Raw genomic sequence first — 20,054 nt, 5'->3', positions numbered from 1 at the left:
ACAGAGACCACTCACTCCCCTTCATTCTTACTTATTCTGGTTTTTTTTAAAGGAGTGAGCGCTTTTGGCTGCTTTGTTTTATTTATTCACACAGACAGACAGACAGAGACAGACAGACAGACAAATCAACCAACAAATGTAAAAATAAAGTTTTATAATATTATATATATATATATATATATATATATATATATATATATATATACATACACACACACACACACACACACACACACACACACACACACACACACACACACACACACACATATTACAAATTCATTAAAATAAACAGGCTGATCATACCATACAACCAGCAACAAACTCTTTCTTTTCCACACGTTTAGGAAGGTGCACCGTTCCTGGAGGTACTGCAATACCAGGTCGATGCGTGGGGCGAACGGGGCAAGCCCCTGTTTCGCCTCCCTGTTCTAAAAATCCATTTAATATGAAGTCCTCATATAGAGGACGTATCAGATATTAAACTGATAAGAACAGATTTTTTTTTTTTTTTTTGACAAAGTTTATTGATACATTTCACCAATAAATACAAAGTCACTTATATTTTTAAAAAGACAGCATACATATTGGATAAAAGCATGGATAAAAAACATTGCAAACATACATTTTAAAACCATTCATACAAACTTCATCATTTTTAAAAGGCCACATTTATACATTTATTGCAATAGTACATTAAAAGGTTTTTAATATAGAAGCATCTTAAAATGCTTAAAAGTCCAGAACAGTTTAATATTATAAAAACCTTTTAACCTCATAATTAGTACATTTTGCATTGTCCTTTTCATATGCATTACAACCCTGTTCCCCCCTGCCCAGGACCCCGAAGAGAGAGGAAGGCAGGGATGAAGCCAGCCGGGAGGTGGGGTGCGTGCATCTGCGGCTCCTCCCGCCCTCCGTCGAGGCCCCTTCCTGTGCGTCTCCAGAGGAAGTCCTCCCCTGTGCCCGCTGTCTCCTTTCAGGCATCCTTGTCCCCTCAGGAAACGTCGGCGGGAGCCCCGGTCGGTGGTGGCAGGGACCTCCCTGCGTGTGACCTCGGCCCCCTCCTCCAAATGGCGACGCCCGGCGCCACCTGCAGCGTTGTTGTTACCATCCTTTTCATAGCGTGGAGGGGCACCGTGACGCGCTTCCCCACCAGCAGGTTGCGGGAGGTCCACAGTGCGGCCGTCACGCTTGTAAGGGTGAGCCAGAGTGCCTTGAATTCTTTGGATGGTAACTTTTCCACACCCTGGCCCACCCCGTTCACCGCTAACCGGTAACTTTGCGGGTGGACCTCCCCTGCTGGCAGGCTTGGGCATTCCAGGGGGCCGATCGCGGCCCACAGGTCCCTGGCCACGCTGCACTCCCAAAGGACGTGCCGCACGGTCTCAGGCTGGCCGCAGCCTGGCCGTGGGCACACTGCCGTTGCCCCCATGCCCCGGGAGTGCATCACCGCCCGGACCGGGAGGACTTCATGGGCCACCATCCAGGTAAGGTCCTTCTGTTTGTTCCGGAGGGCCGGGTGGGCCGCATTCGCCCACACTCTCCGAGCCTCCTCCGTCGTCATCCCCACCACTCTGCTCACCTCCTCACGATCCTGAACAAGGGAGACCAGGGTTTTAGCATTTGTCATTTCTTGTACTGTGCATTTCTCCAAATCATACTTTTTTAAGAATTTCTTAATAAAAAGGTACTCGTGTGGCAGTTTAAAAGATACTGGCGTTCTCAGGTCTGGTTTTAAAATGCCTATGGTTTGCAAATAAGACCCCATCCAGAACCGAGCCATGATGGCCGTCTTGGTCCTGGATGGGGATGTCGCATGTGCTATGTGTGCTGCTGTAAATTTGCTGCCTAAAAACAGGTGGGGGTCTGGGAGCCCCTTCCCTCCATTTTCAGGTCTCTTCTTTACTGTCTCTCTTCTCAGGCGCTCCCACTTGGACCCCCACAGGAAGTAAAAGATCGCCCGATCCAAACCTAAAAGAAAGCGCCTTGGGGGACTAAAAACAGAGCACAGTAATAAAAGCAAAGGTAAAATCACTGCTTTTATTACTAAAATTTTCCCTTCCAAAGTCAATTGTCTTAGTCCCCATAGTCCAAGTCTCTGTCTAACTTTCCCTAAGGTTGTTATCCAGTTTCCACTCCCTCCTCCTGCCCGGTCAAATTTCACCCCTAAAATCCTGATATTGGTTTCTTTAAAATTTACCCCTAAAACAGTTGGTACGTTCGTCCATGGTCCAAAGAGCTGTGCCTCCGTCTTGTCTCGGTTCAGTTTGGCTCCAGAGGCCCCCCCAAACCATTCTGTTACCTCTAGGGTCCTCTGGGCCGACACCATGTCTGTGCATAAAACTGTCACGTCGTCCATATATAATGAACATATCACCGTCAGTCCCCCTGGCAAAGTCAGTCCATTGATCCATTGGTCCCTTCTCAAGATTTGCGCCAGTGGTTCTATGCATGTGACGAACAGGAGCGGGGATAAGGGGCAACCCTGCCGTACTCCTGAGCGAATAGTAATCGCCTTGGAGAGGTGCCCATTTACCAAAATTCTGCTATTGATGTCGTTATACAACAGGCCCACCCATGCTATAAACCTCCCCGGGAACCCCATCTTTTGCAGTACCTGAAACAGGTACTGGTGTGAGACCCGATCAAAAGCTTTTTCGAAATCTAAATTTAGTGCTAATAACCGAATGTTTCTGTCTCTCACATAACAGATGGAGTCACGGATCAGGATCAAGTTGTCCGTGATCCTCCGCCCCGGCACTGCGCAAGCTTGATCTGGGTGAATCACGTCTTCTAAAACCAATGACATTCGTCTTGCTAAAATTCTGCTAAAAAGCTTACAATCAACGTTTAAAAGTGTGATAGGTCTCCAATTTCTGATCTCTGATTTTTCTCCTTTTTTGTGCAGCAGAGTCACTATCCCTGACCTAAAACTGTCAGGTAAAACGTCACAAGTCTGGAAGTCTGTAAAAATACATAAAAGGTCCCCTACTAAAATGTCCCAAAAGGTTCTATAAAACTCCACGGGGAGCCCATCCTCTCCCGGGGACTTCCCTGTTTTAAAACCTTTTAAAACATTTTGTAGCTCTTCTGTCGTAAAATCTGTAATTAAAATTTCACCATCTTTTATTGTATTTTCCAAAAAATTTGTCACTTCTTCCATTGTTGCGTTGTGTGTTTGTTTTTCACCATATAAATCTTCATAAAACCTTTCTACCACCCCCATAATCCCATGGTTTGTATCCTGTTTTTTATTCCCATCTTTCACTTCAGTCATCCCACCACCCCGTGCCATAGTTTTCTTAAAAAAGTACCGTGTACACTTTTCCCCTTCTTCCAATTCCTGTTCTTTACAAGTCATTATATACTTTTTGCTCATCTCCTCTGTTAAAAGCATCATCTCTTCCTTTACTTTCTTTATTTCCTCTTTAAAATCATACCCATGATTTACCAGATTAAAATACCTCTGCAGCCGTTTTTGCAGCCCCAACATGCGTCTTTCCTGTTTCTTCTTTTTAAAACTTCCCACCCTTCTAAAAAAAGTCTTGGTCCTCCCCTTCACCATCTCCCACCATTGTGCTCGTGTACTGTACAAGTCTTGGAGGGACTGCCAGAGCTTGTACTGCTCCCTGTATTCTTCTCTTACTTCCTCTTCCAGCAACAGGGAGCAGTTTAGCTTCCACAGCCCTCCCCCTATCGTCACATCTGTGGGGAAAGAAAGGGTGCAAGACAGTAAGGCGTGGTCTGAAAAAAACATGGGGATCAATCTAGCATCTGATGGCGGGCAGTCACGTGTAAAAATGTAGTCAATTCTGGAGGCCCGGGAACCATCACCACTCGACCAGGTGAAGCCCTCCTCCTGTGGATGCATGGTCCGGTAACAGTCAACTAATTTAAAATCCACTTTCAGGTTGGTCAACCTCCCAGACGTTTTATCTAATTTAAAACCATCTCCCACGTTTTTTCTGTCTTTACTAGTTAAAACACAGTTAAAATCCCCGCCCACTATTAAAGGAGCCCTCCCCAGCATGTGGGGCTGCAAATCCCCAAACAATTCAAACCTCTCTTCTTTTTCATTAAAACCATACACATTTAAAACCTTAAAATCCCTCCCTAAAAAATGCAAATTAGCTAAAAGGGCCCGCCCATCCCTCACCACGGTGCAGCCCTTCACCACAATCCTGGAGTTTCTGATTAAAATAGCGACACCATCAGCCTTATTGTAGTGCGACCCACTCCAGAGGGAGGGACCCGCAGCCCAACGCTGCTCCCACTCTCTGTAAGATTTCCGGAAGGGGATCGCACACTCTTGTAATAAAATCACATCAGCATTTACAGTTTCTAAAAATGTTAAAATACTCTGTGCTCTTAGGGGTGCCTTCACACTTCTCACATTTATGGTGGCGATTGTGAGAGACATGAGCATATATTTAAAAGGGAGATGTACAAACATTCTTATATTACTTTGCATCTTAATTTTTCTTAAATCTTAAAAAATTTAAACCATGGACACCTCCTCCTCTGTCTCTTCCTGCCCCCCGGGGAGGGGGGGTGGGGGTGGGGTAGGGGGAGGTGGAGAGGGGAAGGGGAAGGGGGAGAGAGGTGAGAAAGGTGGTGTGTCCTCAATTATGGAATCCTCCGGTGGTACAATTTTGGGTGTGGGTGTTCTTAACCTTATTTCTAGGAAAGATACCCCATTTGGTGACCCTTCTGGCCACGTCCTGTTCCCCTCTGAGGACCCGGTTGCGTCTTGCTCCATTCGATGTTTCTTCTCCACCATGTCCACCAGAGGAGACCCTGCCGGCCTCTTCCCTGTTTGTGTACTTACCCCTTCTTTCTCTTCTAGCACCGTCTCCATTACACATTCCTTGTCTTTTCCAACTCCTGTCTCTTCCTTTCCACTTGTTTGTCCCTCCTTCTCTCCCTTTTCCTCTTCCTGATCCCGGTCCTTTGCCTCGGTCTCCTGGCTGGGGGCGGGGGCCTGCTGGTTGGTTGATTTTCCCGCCATTCCACTTGGCCCCGCCCCTTCTTCTTCCTCCTGCTGCCTTGCCTTCTGACCATGCTGCCAGGCGGCCATTTTCTCCTTCATGTCGGCGGCCATCTTGGCTGCCTTCATTTTGTTTGCATAGGACCTGGGACAATCTCTAAACAGATGGTTATTGGCTCCACACAGATTACACAATCTCCCATTTGGGCACTCCTCGAAGGAGTGCCCAATTTCTCTACACTTTTTACACACAACTTCCTGGCATGCCTCGGCTAAATGTCCCATACGACCACATTTTCGGCACAGTTTTGGCATCCCCTGATAAAAAATGTAGCCCCGGTTTTCACCCAACACTATCATAGAGGGTAGATGTCTAAGACCCAGATATCCTTCTGGGTCTTCCCACTGTTGTATGGGGACTCTCCAAGAGCCTGTCCATACACCGTCCTCGTCTACCACTTTCATAGGTGGGCTTTTTACCGTGCAAAATCTGGCCAGCCATGTCCTAATGTCTTCTCCAGTCACAGTTTCATTGAACATTCTAACAATCACCACTTTGTGTGAATTATCAGAAAGCTTTTCCACTGTGAACATGGAGAACTGGTCTTTAACCGTTTCATATCTATGCCAAAAGTCCTGTAACTGGTGTGTTGTGCAGAAGCTTACATCAAAACCCTTATTTCCTGGTAGCGAAATCAAACAGTTCAAATCAGAGACAGAAAAGCCGAGAGCACCCTGGAGAAGCTTCCTTGAGAAGTCCAACCTCGACATCCCAAGAAGTTTCCCCTCTACTTCTTTAAATAAGAGTCGGACACTGTGGTGCCTCCTCACACCGGCCCGAGGAGCCGACATGGTGGAGGCACCACCACTTGGAATTCACAGACAACACACTAAAAAGTTCTCCAATAAATAACTAAAAAGGTAAAAAAGGTAAAAGGGCTGTAAAAGGGATCAAAACAAGTCTAAAAGCAAATTAAGAACTAAATTAGACAGTCCCTAAAATAAGAGTCTCCTAAAAAAGTTCTAAAATTTACTTACCTTGTACTTTGACCTCTTTTTCCAGCAGTCACACGAAACCGTGTAGAGAAAATTTCCCTTCCAGAGCTTTTCGCCGCCAAAGCGCCTCCTGCCCTGAAAGTCGATCCCAGTCCCGACCTCTTGATCTTAGCCAAAAGGCCGAGAAGCGATAACCTGAAATGGGCGCTGGCCTGGGCGCCGGCCTCGCCGGCACAGGCCTCCCCTCCGCGGAGACAGCGCCCTTCCTTCCTTCCAGCCGTACGTACGCTCACCCTTCCCTTCGTGCCACGCCCACCCCTACGTTTATACACATTCTCATTGTACAGATTGTTGCGGCCCTGCCCGGAGGCAGAGCGCTCCAAAAAATCAATTTGACTCTTTGACGTTCCCCTCCACGGAAATCTTTAGTAAAAGGCGAAAGATTTGTGCGTGAATGAAGAGAAACCCGAGCTATAGCCATGTAGGCTCAGGCGTCCCGCTACGCCAACCTAAAGCCTAGCTCGTTTGTTCGCGGTAACAAGGGAGGAGCCTGCGGGGCTGTGGCTTGTTGGCAACATCAGGCAGGCAGGCAGGCAGGCAGGCAGGCAGGGCTGGCAGGCTATAATGGAGAGAGAGAGAGAGAGAGGAGGGGAAAAAACAGTAACAATCTCAAAAAAAAAAAAAAAAAAAAAAAAAAAAAAAAGAACAAAAACGGAGGGAAAACTGCAAACCGCCGAAAGGGGAGTGGCCTCCGCTCGCACTGCATTTGTGACCAGCTGACAAGGCAGTGAGAGAGACAGAGACCACTCACTCCCCTTCATTCTTACTTATTCTGGTTTTTTTTAAAGGAGTGAGCGCTTTTGGCTGCTTTGTTTTATTTATTCACACAGACAGACAGACAGAGACAGACAGACAGACAAATCAACCAACAAATGTAAAAATAAAGTTTTATAATATTATATATATATATATATATATATATATATATATATATATATATATATATATACATACACACACACACACACACACACACACACACACACACACACACACACACACACACACACACACATATTACAAATTCATTAAAATAAACAGGCTGATCATACCATACAACCAGCAACAAACTCTTTCTTTTCCACACGTTTAGGAAGGTGCACCGTTCCTGGAGGTACTGCAATACCAGGTCGATGCGTGGGGCGAACGGGGCAAGCCCCTGTTTCGCCTCCCTGTTCTAAAAATCCATTTAATATGAAGTCCTCATATAGAGGACGTATCAGATATTAAACTGATAAGAACAGATACTACACTTGATCTTAGCCAAAAGGCCGAGAAGCGATAACCTGAAATGGGCGCTGGCCTGGGCGCCGGCCTCGCCGGCACAGGCCTCCCCTCCGCGGAGACAGCGCCCTTCCTTCCTTCCAGCCGTACGTACGCTCACCCTTCCCTTCGTGCCACGCCCACCCCTACGTTTATACACATTCTCATTGTACAGATTGTTGCGGCCCTGCCCGGAGGCAGAGCGCTCCAAAAAATCAATTTGACTCTTTGACGTTCCCCTCCACGGAAATCTTTAGTAAAAGGCGAAAGATTTGTGCGTGAATGAAGAGAAACCCGAGCTATAGCCATGTAGGCTCAGGCGTCCCGCTACGCCAACCTAAAGCCTAGCTCGTTTGTTCGCGGTAACAAGGGAGGAGCCTGCGGGGCTGTGGCTTGTTGGCAACATCAGGCAGGCAGGCAGGCAGGCAGGCAGGCAGGGCTGGCAGGCTATAATGGAGAGAGAGAGAGAGAGAGGAGGGGAAAAAACAGTAACAATCTCAAAAAAAAAAAAAAAAAAAAAAAGAACAAAAACGGAGGGAAAACTGCAAACCGCCGAAAGGGGAGTGGCCTCCGCTCGCACTGCATTTGTGACCAGCTGACAAGGCAGTGAGAGAGACAGAGACCACTCACTCCCCTTCATTCTTACTTATTCTGGTTTTTTTTAAAGGAGTGAGCGCTTTTGGCTGCTTTGTTTTATTTATTCACACAGACAGACAGACAGAGACAGACAGACAGACAAATCAACCAACAAATGTAAAAATAAAGTTTTATAATATTATATATATATATATATATATATATATATATATATATATATATATATATACATACACACACACACACACACACACACACACACACACACACACACACACACACACACACACACATATTACAAATTCATTAAAATAAACAGGCTGATCATACCATACAACCAGCAACAAACTCTTTCTTTTCCACACGTTTAGGAAGGTGCACCGTTCCTGGAGGTACTGCAATACCAGGTCGATGCGTGGGGCGAACGGGGCAAGCCCCTGTTTCGCCTCCCTGTTCTAAAAATCCATTTAATATGAAGTCCTCATATAGAGGACGTATCAGATATTAAACTGATAAGAACAGATACTACACTTGATCTTAGCCAAAAGGCCGAGAAGCGATAACCTGAAATGGGCGCTGGCCTGGGCGCCGGCCTCGCCGGCACAGGCCTCCCCTCCGCGGAGACAGCGCCCTTCCTTCCTTCCAGCCGTACGTACGCTCACCCTTCCCTTCGTGCCACGCCCACCCCTACGTTTATACACATTCTCATTGTACAGATTGTTGCGGCCCTGCCCGGAGGCAGAGCGCTCCAAAAAATCAATTTGACTCTTTGACGTTCCCCTCCACGGAAATCTTTAGTAAAAGGCGAAAGATTTGTGCGTGAATGAAGAGAAACCCGAGCTATAGCCATGTAGGCTCAGGCGTCCCGCTACGCCAACCTAAAGCCTAGCTCGTTTGTTCGCGGTAACAAGGGAGGAGCCTGCGGGGCTGTGGCTTGTTGGCAACATCAGGCAGGCAGGCAGGCAGGCAGGCAGGCAGGGCTGGCAGGCTATAATGGAGAGAGAGAGAGAGAGAGGAGGGGAAAAAACAGTAACAATCTCAAAAAAAAAAAAAAAAAAAAAAAAAAAAAAAAGAACAAAAACGGAGGGAAAACTGCAAACCGCCGAAAGGGGAGTGGCCTCCGCTCGCACTGCATTTGTGACCAGCTGACAAGGCAGTGAGAGAGACAGAGACCACTCACTCCCCTTCATTCTTACTTATTCTGGTTTTTTTTAAAGGAGTGAGCGCTTTTGGCTGCTTTGTTTTATTTATTCACACAGACAGACAGACAGAGACAGACAGACAGACAAATCAACCAACAAATGTAAAAATAAAGTTTTATAATATTATATATATATATATATATATATATATATATATATATATATATATATATACATACACACACACACACACACACACACACACACACACACACACACACACACACACACACACACACACATATTACAAATTCATTAAAATAAACAGGCTGATCATACCATACAACCAGCAACAAACTCTTTCTTTTCCACACGTTTAGGAAGGTGCACCGTTCCTGGAGGTACTGCAATACCAGGTCGATGCGTGGGGCGAACGGGGCAAGCCCCTGTTTCGCCTCCCTGTTCTAAAAATCCATTTAATATGAAGTCCTCATATAGAGGACGTATCAGATATTAAACTGATAAGAACAGATACTACACTTGATCTTAGCCAAAAGGCCGAGAAGCGATAACCTGAAATGGGCGCTGGCCTGGGCGCCGGCCTCGCCGGCACAGGCCTCCCCTCCGCGGAGACAGCGCCCTTCCTTCCTTCCAGCCGTACGTACGCTCACCCTTCCCTTCGTGCCACGCCCACCCCTACGTTTATACACATTCTCATTGTACAGATTGTTGCGGCCCTGCCCGGAGGCAGAGCGCTCCAAAAAATCAATTTGACTCTTTGACGTTCCCCTCCACGGAAATCTTTAGTAAAAGGCGAAAGATTTGTGCGTGAATGAAGAGAAACCCGAGCTATAGCCATGTAGGCTCAGGCGTCCCGCTACGCCAACCTAAAGCCTAGCTCGTTTGTTCGCGGTAACAAGGGAGGAGCCTGCGGGGCTGTGGCTTGTTGGCAACATCAGGCAGGCAGGCAGGCAGGCAGGCAGGCAGGGCTGGCAGGCTATAATGGAGAGAGAGAGAGAGAGAGGAGGGGAAAAAACAGTAACAATCTCAAAAAAAAAAAAAAAAAAAAAAAAAAAAAAAGAACAAAAACGGAGGGAAAACTGCAAACCGCCGAAAGGGGAGTGGCCTCCGCTCGCACTGCATTTGTGACCAGCTGACAAGGCAGTGAGAGAGACAGAGACCACTCACTCCCCTTCATTCTTACTTATTCTGGTTTTTTTTAAAGGAGTGAGCGCTTTTGGCTGCTTTGTTTTATTTATTCACACAGACAGACAGACAGAGACAGACAGACAGACAAATCAACCAACAAATGTAAAAATAAAGTTTTATAATATTATATATATATAATATATATATATATATATATATATATATATATATACATACACACACACACACACACACACACACACACACACACACACACACACACACACACACACACATATTACAAATTCATTAAAATAAACAGGCTGATCATACCATACAACCAGCAACAAACTCTTTCTTTTCCACACGTTTAGGAAGGTGCACCGTTCCTGGAGGTACTGCAATACCAGGTCGATGCGTGGGGCGAACGGGGCAAGCCCCTGTTTCGCCTCCCTGTTCTAAAAATCCATTTAATATGAAGTCCTCATATAGAGGACGTATCAGATATTAAACTGATAAGAACAGATACTACACTTGATCTTAGCCAAAAGGCCGAGAAGCGATAACCTGAAATGGGCGCTGGCCTGGGCGCCGGCCTCGCCGGCACAGGCCTCCCCTCCGCGGAGACAGCGCCCTTCCTTCCTTCCAGCCGTACGTACGCTCACCCTTCCCTTCGTGCCACGCCCACCCCTACGTTTATACACATTCTCATTGTACAGATTGTTGCGGCCCTGCCCGGAGGCAGAGCGCTCCAAAAAATCAATTTGACTCTTTGACGTTCCCCTCCACGGAAATCTTTAGTAAAAGGCGAAAGATTTGTGCGTGAATGAAGAGAAACCCGAGCTATAGCCATGTAGGCTCAGGCGTCCCGCTACGCCAACCTAAAGCCTAGCTCGTTTGTTCGCGGTAACAAGGGAGGAGCCTGCGGGGCTGTGGCTTGTTGGCAACATCAGGCAGGCAGGCAGGCAGGCAGGCAGGCAGGGCTGGCAGGCTATAATGGAGAGAGAGAGAGAGAGAGGAGGGGAAAAAACAGTAACAATCTCAAAAAAAAAAAAAAAAAAAAAAAAAAAAAAAAGAACAAAAACGGAGGGAAAACTGCAAACCGCCGAAAGGGGAGTGGCCTCCGCTCGCACTGCATTTGTGACCAGCTGACAAGGCAGTGAGAGAGACAGAGACCACTCACTCCCCTTCATTCTTACTTATTCTGGTTTTTTTTAAAGGAGTGAGCGCTTTTGGCTGCTTTGTTTTATTTATTCACACAGACAGACAGACAGAGACAGACAGACAGACAAATCAACCAACAAATGTAAAAATAAAGTTTTATAATATTATATATATATATATATATATATATATATATATATATATATATATATATATACATACACACACACACACACACACACACACACACACACACACACACACACACACACACACACACACACACATATTACAAATTCATTAAAATAAACAGGCTGATCATACCATACAACCAGCAACAAACTCTTTCTTTTCCACACGTTTAGGAAGGTGCACCGTTCCTGGAGGTACTGCAATACCAGGTCGATGCGTGGGGCGAACGGGGCAAGCCCCTGTTTCGCCTCCCTGTTCTAAAAATCCATTTAATATGAAGTCCTCATATAGAGGACGTATCAGATATTAAACTGATAAGAACAGATACTACACTTGATCTTAGCCAAAAGGCCGAGAAGCGATAACCTGAAATGGGCGCTGGCCTGGGCGCCGGCCTCGCCGGCACAGGCCTCCCCTCCGCGGAGACAGCGCCCTTCCTTCCTTCCTTCCAGCCGTACGTACGCTCACCCTTCCCTTCGTGCCACGCCCACCCCTACGTTTATACACATTCTCATTGTACAGATTGTTGCGGCCCTGCCCGGAGGCAGAGCGCTCCAAAAAATCAATTTGACTCTTTGACGTTCCCCTCCACGGAAATCTTTAGTAAAAGGCGAAAGATTTGTGCGTGAATGAAGAGAAACCCGAGCTATAGCCATGTAGGCTCAGGCGTCCCGCTACGCCAACCTAAAGCCTAGCTCGTTTGTTCGCGGTAACAAGGGAGGAGCCTGCGGGGCTGTGGCTTGTTGGCAACATCAGGCAGGCAGGCAGGCAGGCAGGCAGGCAGGGCTGGCAGGCTATAATGGAGAGAGAGAGAGAGAGAGGAGGGGAAAAAACAGTAACAATCTCAAAAAAAAAAAAAAAAAAAAAAAAAAAAAAAAGAACAAAAACGGAGGGAAAACTGCAAACCGCCGAAAGGGGAGTGGCCTCCGCTCGCACTGCATTTGTGACCAGCTGACAAGGCAGTGAGAGAGACAGAGACCACTCACTCCCCTTCATTCTTACTTATTCTGGTTTTTTTTAAAGGAGTGAGCGCTTTTGGCTGCTTTGTTTTATTTATTCACACAGACAGACAGACAGAGACAGACAGACAGACAAATCAACCAACAAATGTAAAAATAAAGTTTTATAATATTATATATATATATATATATATATATATATATATATATATATATATATACATACACACACACACACACACACACACACACACACACACACACACACACACACACACACACACATATTACAAATTCATTAAAATAAACAGGCTGATCATACCATACAACCAGCAACAAACTCTTTCTTTTCCACACGTTTAGGAAGGTGCACCGTTCCTGGAGGTACTGCAATACCAGGTCGATGCGTGGGGCGAACGGGGCAAGCCCCTGTTTCGCCTCCCTGTTCTAAAAATCCATTTAATATGAAGTCCTCATATAGAGGACGTATCAGATATTAAACTGATAAGAACAGATACTACACTTGATCTTAGCCAAAAGGCCGAGAAGCGATAACCTGAAATGGGCGCTGGCCTGGGCGCCGGCCTCGCCGGCACAGGCCTCCCCTCCGCGGAGACAGCGCCCTTCCTTCCTTCCAGCCGTACGTACGCTCACCCTTCCCTTCGTGCCACGCCCACCCCTACGTTTATACACATTCTCATTGTACAGATTGTTGCGGCCCTGCCCGGAGGCAGAGCGCTCCAAAAAATCAATTTGACTCTTTGACGTTCCCCTCCACGGAAATCTTTAGTAAAAGGCGAAAGATTTGTGCGTGAATGAAGAGAAACCCGAGCTATAGCCATGTAGGCTCAGGCGTCCCGCTACGCCAACCTAAAGCCTAGCTCGTTTGTTCGCGGTAACAAGGGAGGAGCCTGCGGGGCTGTGGCTTGTTGGCAACATCAGGCAGGCAGGCAGGCAGGCAGGCAGGCAGGGCTGGCAGGCTATAATGGAGAGAGAGAGAGAGAGAGAGGAGGGGAAAAAACAGTAACAATCTCAAAAAAAAAAAAAAAAAAAAAAAAAAAAAAAAGAACAAAAACGGAGGGAAAACTGCAAACCGCCGAAAGGGGAGTGGCCTCCGCTCGCACTGCATTTGTGACCAGCTGACAAGGCAGTGAGAGAGACAGAGACCACTCACTCCCCTTCATTCTTACTTATTCTGGTTTTTTTTAAAGGAGTGAGCGCTTTTGGCTGCTTTGTTTTATTTATTCACACAGACAGACAGACAGAGACAGACAGACAGACAAATCAACCAACAAATGTAAAAATAAAGTTTTATATATATATATATATATATATATATATATATATATATATATATATATATATATACATACACACACACACACACACACACACACACACACACACACACACACACACACACACACACACACATATTACAAATTCATTAAAATAAACAGGCTGATCATACCATACAACCAGCAACAAACTCTTTCTTTTCCACACGTTTAGGAAGGTGCACCGTTCCTGGAGGTACTGCAATACCAGGTCGATGCGTGGGGCGAACGGGGCAAGCCCCTGTTTCGCCTCCCTGTTCTAAAAATCCATTTAATATGAAGTCCTCATATAGAGGACGTATCAGATATTAAACTGATAAGAACAGATACTACACTTGATCTTAGCCAAAAGGCCGAGAAGCGATAACCTGAAATGGGCGCTGGCCTGGGCGCCGGCCTCGCCGGCACAGGCCTCCCCTCCGCGGAGACAGCGCCCTTCCTTCCTTCCAGCCGTACGTACGCTCACCCTTCCCTTCGTGCCACGCCCACCCCTACGTTTATACACATTCTCATTGTACAGATTGTTGCGGCCCTGCCCGGAGGCAGAGCGCTCCAAAAAATCAATTTGACTCTTTGACGTTCCCCTCCACGGAAATCTTTAGTAAAAGGCGAAAGATTTGTGCGTGAATGAAGAGAAACCCGAGCTATAGCCATGTAGGCTCAGGCGTCCCGCTACGCCAACCTAAAGCCTAGCTCGTTTGTTCGCGGTAACAAGGGAGGAGCCTGCGGGGCTGTGGCTTGTTGGCAACATCAGGCAGGCAGGCAGGCAGGCAGGCAGGCAGGGCTGGCAGGCTATAATGGAGAGAGAGAGAGAGAGAGGAGGGGAAAAAACAGTAACAATCTCAAAAAAAAAAAAAAAAAAAAAAAAAAAAAAAAAGAACAAAAACGGAGGGAAAACTGCAAACCGCCGAAAGGGGAGTGGCCTCCGCTCGCACTGCATTTGTGACCAGCTGACAAGGCAGTGAGAGAGACAGAGACCACTCACTCCCCTTCTTCTGGTTTTTTTTAAAGGAGTGAGCGCTTTTGGCTGCTTTGTTTTATTTATTCACACAGACAGACAGACAGAGACAGACAGACAGACAAATCAACCAACAAATGTAAAAATAAAGTTTTATAATATTATATATATATATATATATATATATATATATATATATATATATACATACACACACACACACACACACACACACACACACACACACACACACACACACACACACACACACATATTACAAATTCATTAAAATAAACAGGCTGATCATACCATACAACCAGCAACAAACTCTTTCTTTTCCACACGTTTAGGAAGGTGCACCGTTCCTGGAGGTACTGCAATACCAGGTCGATGCGTGGGGCGAACGGGGCAAGCCCCTGTTTCGCCTCCCTGTTCTAAAAATCCATTTAATATGAAGTCCTCATATAGAGGACGTATCAGATATTAAACTGATAAGAACAGATACTACACTTGATCTTAGCCAAAAGGCCGAGAAGCGATAACCTGAAATGGGCGCTGGCCTGGGCGCCGGCCTCGCCGGCACAGGCCTCCCCTCCGCGGAGACAGCGCCCTTCCTTCCTTCCAGCCGTACGTACGCTCACCCTTCCCTTCGTGCCACGCCCACCCCTACGTTTATACACATTCTCATTGTACAGATTGTTGCGGCCCTGCCCGGAGGCAGAGCGCTCCAAAAAATCAATTTGACTCTTTGACGTTCCCCTCCACGGAAATCTTTAGTAAAAGGCGAAAGATTTGTGCGTGAATGAAGAGAAACCCGAGCTATAGCCATGTAGGCTCAGGCGTCCCGCTACGCCAACCTAAAGCCTAGCTCGTTTGTTCGCGGTAACAAGGGAGGAGCCTGCGGGGCTGTGGCTTGTTGGCAACATCAGGCAGGCAGGCAGGCAGGCAGGCAGGCAGGGCTGGCAGGCTATAATGGAGAGAGAGAGAGAGAGAGGAGGGGAAAAAACAGTAACAATCTCAAAAAAAAAAAAAAAAAAAAAAAAAAAAAAAAAAAGAACAAAAACGGAGGGAAAACTGCAAACCGCCGAAAGGGGAGTGGCCTCCGCTCGCACTGCATTTGTGACCAGCTGACAAGGCAGTGAGAGAGACAGAGACCACTCACTCCCCTTCATTCTTACTTATTCTGGTTTTTTTTAAAGGAGTGAGCGCTTTTGGCTGCTTTGTTTTATTTATTCACACAGACAGACAGACAGAGACAGACAGACAGACAAATCAACCAACAAATGTAAAAATAAAGTTTTATAATATTATATATATATATATATATATATATATATATATATATATATATATATATATACATACACACACACACACACACACACACACACACACACACACACACACACACACACACACACACACACACATATTACAAATTCATTAAAATAAACAGGCTGATCATACCATACAACCAGCAACAAACTCTTTCTTTTCCACACGTTTAGGAAGGTGCACCGTTCCTGGAGGTACTGCAATACCAGGTCGATGCGTGGGGCGAACGGGGCAAGCCCCTGTTTCGCCTCCCTGTTCTAAAAATCCATTTAATATGAAGTCCTCATATAGAGGACGTATCAGATATTAAACTGATAAGAACAGATACTACACTTGATCTTAGCCAAAAGGCCGAGAAGCGATAACCTGAAATGGGCGCTGGCCTGGGCGCCGGCCTCGCCGGCACAGGCCTCCCCTCCGCGGAGACAGCGCCCTTCCTTCCTTCCAGCCGTACGTACGCTCACCCTTCCCTTCGTGCCACGCCCACCCCTACGTTTATACACATTCTCATTGTACAGATTGTTGCGGCCCTGCCCGGAGGCAGAGCGCTCCAAAAAATCAATTTGACTCTTTGACGTTCCCCTCCACGGAAATCTTTAGTAAAAGGCGAAAGATTTGTGCGTGAATGAAGAGAAACCCGAGCTATAGCCATGTAGGCTCAGGCGTCCCGCTACGCCAACCTAAAGCCTAGCTCGTTTGTTCGCGGTAACAAGGGAGGAGCCTGCGGGGCTGTGGCTTGTTGGCAACATCAGGCAGGCAGGCAGGCAGGCAGGCAGGCAGGGCTGGCAGGCTATAATGGAGAGAGAGAGAGAGAGAGGAGGGGAAAAAACAGTAACAATCTCAAAAAAAAAAAAAAAAAAAAAAAAAAAAAAAAAGAACAAAAACGGAGGGAAAACTGCAAACCGCCGAAAGGGGAGTGGCCTCCGCTCGCACTGCATTTGTGACCAGCTGACAAGGCAGTGAGAGAGACAGAGACCACTCACTCCCCTTCATTCTTACTTATTCTGGTTTTTTTTAAAGGAGTGAGCGCTTTTGGCTGCTTTGTTTTATTTATTCACACAGACAGACAGACAGAGACAGACAGACAGACAAATCAACCAACAAATGTAAAAATAAAGTTTTATAATATTATATATATATATATATATATATATATATATATATATATATATACATACACACACACACACACACACACACACACACACACACACACACACACACACACACACACACATATTACAAATTCATTAAAATAAACAGGCTGATCATACCATACAACCAGCAACAAACTCTTTCTTTTCCACACGTTTAGGAAGGTGCACCGTTCCTGGAGGTACTGCAATACCAGGTCGATGCGTGGGGCGAACGGGGCAAGCCCCTGTTTCGCCTCCCTGTTCTAAAAATCCATTTAATATGAAGTCCTCATATAGAGGACGTATCAGATATTAAACTGATAAGAACAGATACTACACTTGATCTTAGCCAAAAGGCCGAGAAGCGATAACCTGAAATGGGCGCTGGCCTGGGCGCCGGCCTCGCCGGCACAGGCCTCCCCTCCGCGGAGACAGCGCCCTTCCTTCCTTCCAGCCGTACGTACGCTCACCCTTCCCTTCGTGCCACGCCCACCCCTACGTTTATACACATTCTCATTGTACAGATTGTTGCGGCCCTGCCCGGAGGCAGAGCGCTCCAAAAAATCAATTTGACTCTTTGACGTTCCCCTCCACGGAAATCTTTAGTAAAAGGCGAAAGATTTGTGCGTGAATGAAGAGAAACCCGAGCTATAGCCATGTAGGCTCAGGCGTCCCGCTACGCCAACCTAAAGCCTAGCTCGTTTGTTCGCGGTAACAAGGGAGGAGCCTGCGGGGCTGTGGCTTGTTGGCAACATCAGGCAGGCAGGCAGGCAGGCAGGCAGGCAGGGCTGGCAGGCTATAATGGAGAGAGAGAGAGAGAGAGGAGGGGAAAAAACAGTAACAATCTCAAAAAAAAAAAAAAAAAAAAAAAAAAAAAAAAAAGAACAAAAACGGAGGGAAAACTGCAAACCGCCGAAAGGGGAGTGGCCTCCGCTCGCACTGCATTTGTGACCAGCTGACAAGGCAGTGAGAGAGACAGAGACCACTCACTCCCCTTCATTCTTACTTATTCTGGTTTTTTTTAAAGGAGTGAGCGCTTTTGGCTGCTTTGTTTTATTTATTCACACAGACAGACAGACAGAGACAGACAGACAGACAAATCAACCAACAAATGTAAAAATAAAGTTTTATAATATTATATATATATATATATATATATATATATATATATATATATATATACATACACACACACACACACACACACACACACACACACACACACACACACACACACACACACACATATTACAAATTCATTAAAATAAACAGGCTGATCATACCATACAACCAGCAACAAACTCTTTCTTTTCCACACGTTTAGGAAGGTGCACCGTTCCTGGAGGTACTGCAATACCAGGTCGATGCGTGGGGCGAACGGGGCAAGCCCCTGTTTCGCCTCCCTGTTCTAAAAATCCATTTAATATGAAGTCCTCATATAGAGGACGTATCAGATATTAAACTGATAAGAACAGATACTACACTTGATCTTAGCCAAAAGGCCGAGAAGCGATAACCTGAAATGGGCGCTGGCCTGGGCGCCGGCCTCGCCGGCACAGGCCTCCCCTCCGCGGAGACAGCGCCCTTCCTTCCTTCCAGCCGTACGTACGCTCACCCTTCCCTTCGTGCCACGCCCACCCCTACGTTTATACACATTCTCATTGTACAGATTGTTGCGGCCCTGCCCGGAGGCAGAGCGCTCCAAAAAATCAATTTGACTCTTTGACGTTCCCCTCCACGGAAATCTTTAGTAAAAGGCGAAAGATTTGTGCGTGAATGAAGAGAAACCCGAGCTATAGCCATGTAGGCTCAGGCGTCCCGCTACGCCAACCTAAAGCCTAGCTCGTTTGTTCGCGGTAACAAGGGAGGAGCCTGCGGGGCTGTGGCTTGTTGGCAACATCAGGCAGGCAGGCAGGCAGGCAGGCAGGCAGGGCTGGCAGGCTATAATGGAGAGAGAGAGAGAGAGAGGAGGGGAAAAAACAGTAACAATCTCAAAAAAAAAAAAAAAAAAAAAAAAAAAAAAAAAAGAACAAAAACGGAGGGAAAACTGCAAACCGCCGAAAGGGGAGTGGCCTCCGCTCGCACTGCATTTGTGACCAGCTGACAAGGCAGTGAGAGAGACAGAGACCACTCACTCCCCTTCATTCTTACTTATTCTGGTTTTTTTTAAAGGAGTGAGCGCTTTTGGCTGCTTTGTTTTATTTATTCACACAGACAGACAGACAGAGACAGACAGACAGACAAATCAACCAACAAATGTAAAAATAAAGTTTTATAATATTATATATATATATATATATATATATATATATATATATATATATATACATACACACACACACACACACACACACACACACACACACACACACACACACACACACACACACATATTACAAATTCATTAAAATAAACAGGCTGATCATACCATACAACCAGCAACAAACTCTTTCTTTTCCACACGTTTAGGAAGGTGCACCGTTCCTGGAGGTACTGCAATACCAGGTCGATGCGTGGGGCGAACGGGGCAAGCCCCTGTTTCGCCTCCCTGTTCTAAAAATCCATTTAATATGAAGTCCTCATATAGAGGACGTATCAGATATTAAACTGATAAGAACAGATACTACACTTGATCTTAGCCAAAAGGCCGAGAAGCGATAACCTGAAATGGGCGCTGGCCTGGGCGCCGGCCTCGCCGGCACAGGCCTCCCCTCCGCGGAGACAGCGCCCTTCCTTCCTTCCAGCCGTACGTACGCTCACCCTTCCCTTCGTGCCA

General features: G+C 46.2%; 24 non-coding genes and 1 pseudogene across 24 annotated transcripts; all 25 read right to left on the bottom strand.

Annotated features, from left to right (window-relative positions):
- Positions 1-346: 346 nt before the first annotated feature.
- LOC143499849 (U2 spliceosomal RNA) lies at positions 347-528 on the bottom strand (annotated as a pseudogene).
- Positions 529-6,341: 5,813 nt separating this feature from the next.
- LOC143500096 (U5 spliceosomal RNA) lies at positions 6,342-6,460 on the bottom strand. Its single transcript, XR_013126628.1, has one exon. It is a non-coding gene; the product is annotated as a U5 spliceosomal RNA (small nuclear RNA).
- A 678-nt stretch (positions 6,461-7,138) lies between these two features.
- LOC143499758 (U2 spliceosomal RNA) lies at positions 7,139-7,329 on the bottom strand. The gene has a single exon (XR_013126364.1). It is a non-coding gene; the product is annotated as a U2 spliceosomal RNA (small nuclear RNA).
- Positions 7,330-7,492: 163 nt separating this feature from the next.
- Positions 7,493-7,611, bottom strand: LOC143500095 (U5 spliceosomal RNA). The gene has a single exon (XR_013126627.1). It is a non-coding gene; the product is annotated as a U5 spliceosomal RNA (small nuclear RNA).
- Positions 7,612-8,276: 665 nt separating this feature from the next.
- On the bottom strand, positions 8,277-8,467 carry LOC143499757 (U2 spliceosomal RNA). Its single transcript, XR_013126363.1, has one exon. It is a non-coding gene; the product is annotated as a U2 spliceosomal RNA (small nuclear RNA).
- A 163-nt stretch (positions 8,468-8,630) lies between these two features.
- LOC143500094 (U5 spliceosomal RNA) lies at positions 8,631-8,749 on the bottom strand. The gene has a single exon (XR_013126626.1). It is a non-coding gene; the product is annotated as a U5 spliceosomal RNA (small nuclear RNA).
- A 678-nt stretch (positions 8,750-9,427) lies between these two features.
- LOC143499756 (U2 spliceosomal RNA) lies at positions 9,428-9,618 on the bottom strand. The gene has a single exon (XR_013126362.1). It is a non-coding gene; the product is annotated as a U2 spliceosomal RNA (small nuclear RNA).
- A 163-nt stretch (positions 9,619-9,781) lies between these two features.
- LOC143500093 (U5 spliceosomal RNA) lies at positions 9,782-9,900 on the bottom strand. The gene has a single exon (XR_013126625.1). It is a non-coding gene; the product is annotated as a U5 spliceosomal RNA (small nuclear RNA).
- Positions 9,901-10,570: 670 nt separating this feature from the next.
- On the bottom strand, positions 10,571-10,761 carry LOC143499754 (U2 spliceosomal RNA). Its single transcript, XR_013126360.1, has one exon. It is a non-coding gene; the product is annotated as a U2 spliceosomal RNA (small nuclear RNA).
- Positions 10,762-10,924: 163 nt separating this feature from the next.
- LOC143500092 (U5 spliceosomal RNA) lies at positions 10,925-11,043 on the bottom strand. Its single transcript, XR_013126624.1, has one exon. It is a non-coding gene; the product is annotated as a U5 spliceosomal RNA (small nuclear RNA).
- Positions 11,044-11,725: 682 nt separating this feature from the next.
- LOC143499752 (U2 spliceosomal RNA) lies at positions 11,726-11,916 on the bottom strand. Its single transcript, XR_013126359.1, has one exon. It is a non-coding gene; the product is annotated as a U2 spliceosomal RNA (small nuclear RNA).
- Positions 11,917-12,083: 167 nt separating this feature from the next.
- Positions 12,084-12,202, bottom strand: LOC143500091 (U5 spliceosomal RNA). The gene has a single exon (XR_013126623.1). It is a non-coding gene; the product is annotated as a U5 spliceosomal RNA (small nuclear RNA).
- Positions 12,203-12,874: 672 nt separating this feature from the next.
- Positions 12,875-13,065, bottom strand: LOC143499751 (U2 spliceosomal RNA). Its single transcript, XR_013126358.1, has one exon. It is a non-coding gene; the product is annotated as a U2 spliceosomal RNA (small nuclear RNA).
- Positions 13,066-13,228: 163 nt separating this feature from the next.
- LOC143500090 (U5 spliceosomal RNA) lies at positions 13,229-13,347 on the bottom strand. The gene has a single exon (XR_013126622.1). It is a non-coding gene; the product is annotated as a U5 spliceosomal RNA (small nuclear RNA).
- A 676-nt stretch (positions 13,348-14,023) lies between these two features.
- LOC143499750 (U2 spliceosomal RNA) lies at positions 14,024-14,214 on the bottom strand. Its single transcript, XR_013126357.1, has one exon. It is a non-coding gene; the product is annotated as a U2 spliceosomal RNA (small nuclear RNA).
- A 163-nt stretch (positions 14,215-14,377) lies between these two features.
- On the bottom strand, positions 14,378-14,496 carry LOC143500089 (U5 spliceosomal RNA). The gene has a single exon (XR_013126621.1). It is a non-coding gene; the product is annotated as a U5 spliceosomal RNA (small nuclear RNA).
- A 660-nt stretch (positions 14,497-15,156) lies between these two features.
- Positions 15,157-15,347, bottom strand: LOC143499749 (U2 spliceosomal RNA). Its single transcript, XR_013126356.1, has one exon. It is a non-coding gene; the product is annotated as a U2 spliceosomal RNA (small nuclear RNA).
- Positions 15,348-15,510: 163 nt separating this feature from the next.
- Positions 15,511-15,629, bottom strand: LOC143500087 (U5 spliceosomal RNA). Its single transcript, XR_013126619.1, has one exon. It is a non-coding gene; the product is annotated as a U5 spliceosomal RNA (small nuclear RNA).
- A 685-nt stretch (positions 15,630-16,314) lies between these two features.
- On the bottom strand, positions 16,315-16,505 carry LOC143499748 (U2 spliceosomal RNA). The gene has a single exon (XR_013126355.1). It is a non-coding gene; the product is annotated as a U2 spliceosomal RNA (small nuclear RNA).
- Positions 16,506-16,668: 163 nt separating this feature from the next.
- LOC143500086 (U5 spliceosomal RNA) lies at positions 16,669-16,787 on the bottom strand. Its single transcript, XR_013126618.1, has one exon. It is a non-coding gene; the product is annotated as a U5 spliceosomal RNA (small nuclear RNA).
- A 669-nt stretch (positions 16,788-17,456) lies between these two features.
- On the bottom strand, positions 17,457-17,647 carry LOC143499747 (U2 spliceosomal RNA). Its single transcript, XR_013126354.1, has one exon. It is a non-coding gene; the product is annotated as a U2 spliceosomal RNA (small nuclear RNA).
- A 163-nt stretch (positions 17,648-17,810) lies between these two features.
- Positions 17,811-17,929, bottom strand: LOC143500085 (U5 spliceosomal RNA). The gene has a single exon (XR_013126617.1). It is a non-coding gene; the product is annotated as a U5 spliceosomal RNA (small nuclear RNA).
- A 672-nt stretch (positions 17,930-18,601) lies between these two features.
- On the bottom strand, positions 18,602-18,792 carry LOC143499746 (U2 spliceosomal RNA). The gene has a single exon (XR_013126353.1). It is a non-coding gene; the product is annotated as a U2 spliceosomal RNA (small nuclear RNA).
- Positions 18,793-18,955: 163 nt separating this feature from the next.
- LOC143500084 (U5 spliceosomal RNA) lies at positions 18,956-19,074 on the bottom strand. Its single transcript, XR_013126616.1, has one exon. It is a non-coding gene; the product is annotated as a U5 spliceosomal RNA (small nuclear RNA).
- Positions 19,075-19,746: 672 nt separating this feature from the next.
- LOC143499745 (U2 spliceosomal RNA) lies at positions 19,747-19,937 on the bottom strand. Its single transcript, XR_013126352.1, has one exon. It is a non-coding gene; the product is annotated as a U2 spliceosomal RNA (small nuclear RNA).
- Positions 19,938-20,054: the final 117 nt, after the last annotated feature.

Source organism: Brachyhypopomus gauderio, unplaced genomic scaffold (assembly GCF_052324685.1).
Source record: "Brachyhypopomus gauderio isolate BG-103 unplaced genomic scaffold, BGAUD_0.2 sc136, whole genome shotgun sequence".
Taxonomy (NCBI): domain Eukaryota; kingdom Metazoa; phylum Chordata; class Actinopteri; order Gymnotiformes; family Hypopomidae; genus Brachyhypopomus; species Brachyhypopomus gauderio.
This window is presented reverse-complemented; position numbering and strand designations above follow the sequence as displayed.